Source organism: Leptosomus discolor, chromosome Z (genome assembly GCF_034619465.1).
Source record: "Leptosomus discolor isolate bLepDis1 chromosome Z, bLepDis1.hap2, whole genome shotgun sequence".
In the NCBI taxonomy this organism is placed as follows: Eukaryota; Metazoa; Chordata; class Aves; order Leptosomiformes; family Leptosomidae; genus Leptosomus; species Leptosomus discolor.
Window position 1 is genome coordinate 83,969,632 of NC_141419.1, and position 6,833 is coordinate 83,976,464.

The window sequence follows — 6,833 nt, forward strand, 5'->3', positions numbered from 1 at the left end:
CATGGGAAATGGTATTGAAGTCTGTCAGCCTTCCTCCCCAGGGCAGGACGTTCCCAGTAGTGCCCTGGTTGGGAGTGCATTTCTGACCCTAAATTTTTAATGAGCCTCTGCAGAATTGAATTGAGTTGGCTGGGAAGGTTTGGGGCACCCTGCCCAGGCTATGACTAACCAAGGAGAGCTCAGCATCTACAAGATGTCTCGTGGGATTGTGTCTGGGCTGAGCATGGATCCAGCGTGAGTCTGCCACTTGGGGAGATGGTGCTGTGTTTTGGGTAGTGTTGCGTCCTAGTGAGGACCTTTGTCAAAGCCCATTTCATGCCACTGGGCTTTGCAGGAGGCAGAAAAGGAGATGTGCTAAACCTGGGGGTTGTGATGGGATCAAAGAGTAGAAATGTGGGTAGAATCTGAAGTGCTTTTATAGTTAGGAAGGAATTGAGGAAGTCCAGTTTGGTGGACTCTTTGGAGCATCCCTTGAAGTCTGAATCTGCCCTGCATAATTTGGTATTTCAGCCTCAAAACAAGATGCAGGGGAGCCCTATAGGTCCCTGTCCAGCTGGAACATGAGCATGTCCCAAAGCCTGTTTCTTGTGGCTTTTCACTATGAAGGACTCAGGCTTATTCCCTGCCAACAGTGGATATAGTGGTTACGTTACAAGTTACAGACACTGTCTGGGAAGGAGTTAATCCTGGAGTCCCAGCGTCAGTCTTCAGGGCTCTGGCAGGATTTGGCCCTTGGACTGGAAGGTGGAGGTGAAGGTGAGGACCTCCTGGCGATAAGTCTGACCACAGCCTGCAAGGTGGACAGGGTGTAGAGAAGGCGTCTCTAGCCCCAGAAATACATAAAGGCCATGCTTTTAGGGTCTCCAGCTCTTCCCTGTCAACCTTTGCTTGTGAAATACTTGTCCTCCCTTGGCATGGGAGTCATTGGGTGGAAGAGATGTTGCTGCATAGCTCAGCTGCCAGTGAAGAAGCGGGATCCTTGGCACAGGACTTCATGGGAAGGATCCCAGTGTGACCAGGAGGTATTGCATGTCTTCTCCTCCCCTGTCTCCACTGTGCCACTCACTGCATCCCTCACTAGTAAGGGGTGAGGCTACCTGAAGAGAGACACAGCATATCTTTATTATCTTCATAAGTGATCTGGATGATGAGATCAAGTGTACCCTGATGGAGTTTGCTGATGGTACCAAAATGAGTGGGGCAGTGGACACATCGGAAAGGAGAGCCACCCTGCAGGGAGGCCTGGATAGGCTGGAAGAGTGGGCTAACAAGAATCATGAAGTTCAACAATGAAAGTGTAAGGTCTTGCACCCAGGAAAACATAATCCAGGAGTGCATCATAGGCTGGGATCTACCTGGCTGGAGAGCAGCTCTGTGGAAAGGGTCCTGGTGGACAACAAGCTCAATATGTGTGAGCAGTGTGCTGCAGAGGCAAAAAAAAAGCCATCAGGATGCTGGGTTGCATTAACAAGGGCATCATCATCAGAGACAAAGAAGTCATTATCCTGCTCTACTCAGCACTCATCAGGCCATACCTGGAATACTGTGTTCTGTTGTGGTCCCTGCTATATGAAAAATATGCGAGTCCACAGAAGGGCCACAAAGATGATCCAAGGACTGGGAAGCCTCCTGCATGCAGAAAGGCTGAGAGAACTGGGTTTGTTCAGCCTTGAGAAAAGAAGGCTTAGGGGAGACCTTACCACCATGTTCCAGTATTTAAAGGGTGGCTACAAAGAAGATGGAGATTCCCTTTTTACAAGGAGTTACATAGCAAAGACAAGGGGTAATAAATGCAAGTTACTGCTGGGGAGATTCTGAGTAGACACAAAAGGAAAATTTTTCACAATGAGAACAAGCAGCCATTGGAATAATCTCCCCAGGGAAGTGGTGGGTTCCCCAACACTAGACACTTTTAAGATTCACCTGGACAGGGTGCTGGGCCATCTTGTCTAGACCATGCTTTTGCCAAGAAAGGTTGGACCAGCTGATCCTTGAGGTCCCTTCCAAGCTGGTATTCTATGATTCTATGATTCCTGTTACTATCCCTTTATTATTAAAATGGTGGGAGCAGCTGGATGAGTGCCTTCAGTCTCCTCACAGTGGTTTTCGGTGCTGTCAGGAAGGTCATGGAGGAAGTTCTTCATTAAACACACCGTCTTCCTTTTCCTCTCCTCAAAAGAAATGATTTTTTTATCAAAGTTTTAATTTTCTTTTTATTTAACTATGTGAATAAATGGGTAAGATTATAGACTACCCTTATTTTTCTAAATGCTGTATTTAGGGCATAAGTGGCCATGGTTATTCATTGCTCCAGCTAGGAGAAAAGTAAAGCTGTTGGGAGGACATAAGATATCATGGTGAAGAGTGGGTCCATATGGGTGGCTCTCTGTGGGTCCATGTCACCAAGCCTTCTGGGCATGTTTGGGACAGGCTCAGCAGTGCTGCCTCAAGCTGTCTTACAGGCTTCTAGGTGCCCTTTCCATCCCAGTTTTTACTGAAAACACTATTTCTAACACTATGCTGTAGTCCTGCAGGACTTGAGGACCTCTAGGACCTCGCAGACCACAAGCACTCTGTGCACAGACGCCTTGGGAACTGCTACTAGGGAAATTTCTCTGATATTCACCATGGGTCACTGGCCAAAGCAGATTTAGTTTGACACAGCCAAGGAAAATCGCCGAAACAGGTCTGGGAGTTGTATTCAGCCTTTTCCACCCTAGCCCACAGCAGACTGTGGCTGAGCAGCAGGTCAATGTGATGCCCGTGTGATTGAATTTTGAAGCTTGCACTGTCATTTATTGGGTTTTCTGGATGCTTGTGTTTGCACGTGCCGTCCCACATCGGACTGTAATGCTGGTGGGTTTGTTTTTAACCACTTTTCTAATTCTTAATTGTTACAAAGACAAAACTGTAACATAAATCGCCTTGATTGATATAAAATTTTGGAAAACACAAGGAAGTTTAACTACATCTGTCTGGACCGAGTATGTGGGGCTAGTGTTTCAGGCAGATTTGGGGCTTTTTTCACCCTAGACTTCACTGAAATCAGAGCTGAGATTGTTGGTTTATTTAAAGCTCGCAGCCTGCAGCTTTGATGTATGTTTTAAAGGGAGGAACTTGCAGCCACCCCACTCTTGTGTTTGCAGTGGGGGCAGGACCTGAGGATTTGGAGATTACCCACTGGGTCACAGATTACCCTCCCTTGGGTCCTGATAGCAAAGGGAATAGCTGTGCCTTAGGGCTGGCCTGGAGAAGACCATGTCCAGACAAACACTGATGTTGTGTCTGGCCCCAGGGGTGGGGACCAGACTGTCGCACCCCTGTTTCTGCTGACATCCACCCAAAAAGGGCCCATCAACACCAACTCTGGGGAGGTTTGCTGGTCGTCGCTGCTTTCAGAGGAAACATGCTTCAGGCCCTGGCTGTCCCCACTGCCTCCAGGGTCCTCCTTTCCAGGTGGCACTGGTGGCCCAGACAGGGACACAGTGGATGTTTGTGGCTATGGGATTGCCAGAAATGGAGCACGTGAAACTTGTTTAGGAGCCTGCCTTGCCCCACACCACCCCCTTTGTCGCACACAATGTTCTTGCTGCCCTTTCCATTGTTACTGTACAAACCACAGCCTGCCTTGTGCCACCCAGGCGTCACTAGCGCCGGCAAACACATGCAGCTTGGCTTGAAGAATGAGGAGGACTTTGATTTGTTCCTTTTGCAATAAAAGACATTTTCCCAGTGCTTTTCCTTTGCCTTCTCCATTGGGTGAGAGCAACATCCATGCACTTGGCTGATGCTCACGTAGCGGGTGACGCTGATGCTGGCTGGGGACCTGGGGGCAGATTGGCAGCTTGCAGCCTTGCAGCAGATCCTGAATAATGCGGGAGTCCTCCCTGGAATCGGTGCGTTTGGGTTTGATTTGCATCCTCCCAAAAGCTGGCACTGTGTGCATGGGGGATATGTGAGTCTCGCCAGGGTCATGGGGTCTGCTCTGTGCTGGGTCCCAGCCAAGTGGCAGTGCTTGAATATGTATGGTACAGGGAGGAGTGTTAAAGGCAAAGTCCAAACCCCAGTGGGGCTACAGCAAAAGCCCAATTTGTTTTGAACCTGATTTCAAGGAGATGCATATGGATGACCGCTGAGCAGTGGCTGCTGACCCTAGAGATCCTGCCTGGGAGCATGTCCATCCCTGCCTGAAATCACAGCTTTTATTAAATGTAGGAAAACAACAGGCAGGCAGGCAGACCCCCAAGGCTGGGGAGAGAGGACTGTCGTGAAAGGACAAGCTGACAGCAACAGAGTCCCTTCGGGCATGCGGCCAAGCTGGCAGCTCCAGGAAAAAAACAACCTTTTCAGTCACAGTTCATCCTTCATCTGCCAGCCTGCAGATCCCTCGCACTGGGAGAGCCATAGAGATGGTCTGGGCTGATGCAAAATCCCAGAGGCCAAGTAGAGAAAAGCAGGGGGGGGTTATTATTTATTTTTTTGCCAGTAGGGCTGGATGGTTTTTAGCTCAGCAGTCTAAGGGCAATAAACTCCTCCCCACAAACAACAGGTAGCCTGGGGTGAGCGACGGGCTCGGGGAGAGTCCCACGTCAGCACCTCCAGCAAACAGCTCTTGCTCGGCACTGGGAGTGCAAAAGACGAACCAGGACTGAAGCTTGGCAAAGCAAACAAGATGTCCCTCTGGCAGCACACAGCCCCGGCATAGCAGGAGGGTGTGGCGAGGTGGCCACCTGCTTGCAAGGTGACTCCAGCCCTGGTCCCCGGTGGCTCCCTGCAGCTCAACTGGGCAGCAGGGAAAGGCACTGGGGGAAAGACTGGAAAGGTATGGGGATTTGGGAGATAGATTTTTACAGCCAAATGTGACCAGGCATCTTGTATCATCCCCAGAGTTTGCACAAAGTCTCAGTGATGCCTTTCCCCACGTCCCACCCCCCAGCCTGTGATGCAGGCAGGTGGCAGAGCCATGCATGTACTTACGGAGCACACTGATTATAGGGGCAGAGGTCTGGTACGAGGGGCTGGAGCTTGGCTCTCCCACCTCTCCCCAGCACCATAGGCTTCAGAAAGCTTTCTTCTTACTGCAACAACAGCCAGAGGAATTTCGCTGGGACCCCCTCTGGTTGCCCCAAGCCCAGTTGCCAGGGATCCCTCAAGGTGTCAAAGCAGCAACTGAGAGAGAAAGCATTCAGAAATGCTTTCTCATCCTCAGGGGAGGTACATCGGTGGAAAACACTATCCTGGACTGGAAGAAAGCCCATGGTAGGGACCCAGAGATGGTCTGATAACCCTCAATACCGCTGCCAGACTGAGCATTGCTTTGGCTTTCACCCCCGAAGATTAAAGGTGGGTTTTCCCTCCTCATCGCCACACCAGTGATAGCATTGCTGGGGCTCGAGCTGCTTTCAGGGGCATCTAGAAGAGGTTCTGGCTCATCCCACTTGGCACTGCTCTTGCACCACTGTGACCATGCAAGGTCCTTGTAGCATAATGGACCCACCAATAGGCGATGGGCGTCTGGGCTGGTTTGGGGACTGCTTCACCTGAACACCAAACCAGCTCTGGAGTGAGTGTAATGTTTTCTAGCCCCTGTTTACTTTTTGCACGGACTAGCTCTGTGGCAAACCTCTAAAGAAAGGAGCTTTCTCCTGCCTTTGGGCCACACACAGCTTTATCTCCTAGGTGCCCGCTGGGGTACGAGAAAGAATCAGCCTCTCACTTTGGGAAGGCACATTGCAGCCCAGAGACTTCAGGACTCTCCTAAACTGCTCAGTCATGTCACCTTTAAACTTCTCTTTGCTTAAAACCAGGAAATATTGGACCAAGAGTGGAGAGCATTTCACAAACAGCCTTCCCACCCCAAGCCTGCAGGTTCTGCTGACACCTTCCCCTGGGAGAAGTCACCTCCATGGGCAGAAGGATGCTGGGCCATGGACAGGGATGTCCATCAATACAGCTGGTGACATGGGAGAACATTTTTTCATGGGGAAACTGAGGCAGGAGGGCACTTGGGCTGGTTTGTTACTTGTCAGAACTTTCTCAGGAGTATAATGGCTGAGTGCCCTCCTGGGACCTGATGGATTGCATTGTTTGAATCTAAATATGTTACCAACACACACATGGATCCTATTATGTCCTAACTCATGCATGACTTGATGCTAGGTTTTAATCTTGACTGCCATGAGATTTCACCACATGCTTACAGGCTTGGCTGAATCCACACCACATGATTCTCAATAATTTCTTCAAATAAAAGGGGGCAAACTATTGCCACAGCATCACCAAGTGCTAAGCATCACCAAGTGCTATAGCTTCTCTCTCCTTGCTCAGATAGCTCGGGCTATGCAAACTCCCCTTACTCCTGCATCAGCACACATCTGATGTGCAGGCTGAAAATTGGGCGCCTTCCACTTCAGAATAATCACAGACTGCTTTTTGTGAAAAAAGTACTCTGCTGCAACTGCCACCTTCACTAAGTATATGAAATTATAAATATCTCAAGTGATCAGCTGTGAAACTAGGTAACAAAGGAGTCCATGTAATTTGCTTTATAAACCAGAAGCATGCATGGCATTTCTTGCTGGGAAACGATTACGAGCAGAGGCTGTGTTTCTGTACATTTTATTTCTCATACTGCAATAACAAAGACAGCCATCCAATATATTTTAATAAGGAAGTTATTCTACAGCACTTGCCGCAAAAAAGAGAGGTCACAGAGTTTTCTTTGAATTTCGTACAGAAGTATACAAACTTTAAAACCTATTAAAATTCCCAAGTCATTAAAGTCATTGGTTCATTAATCCCTGAGACCATTGCACAGCTGATGGAGGAGGCTG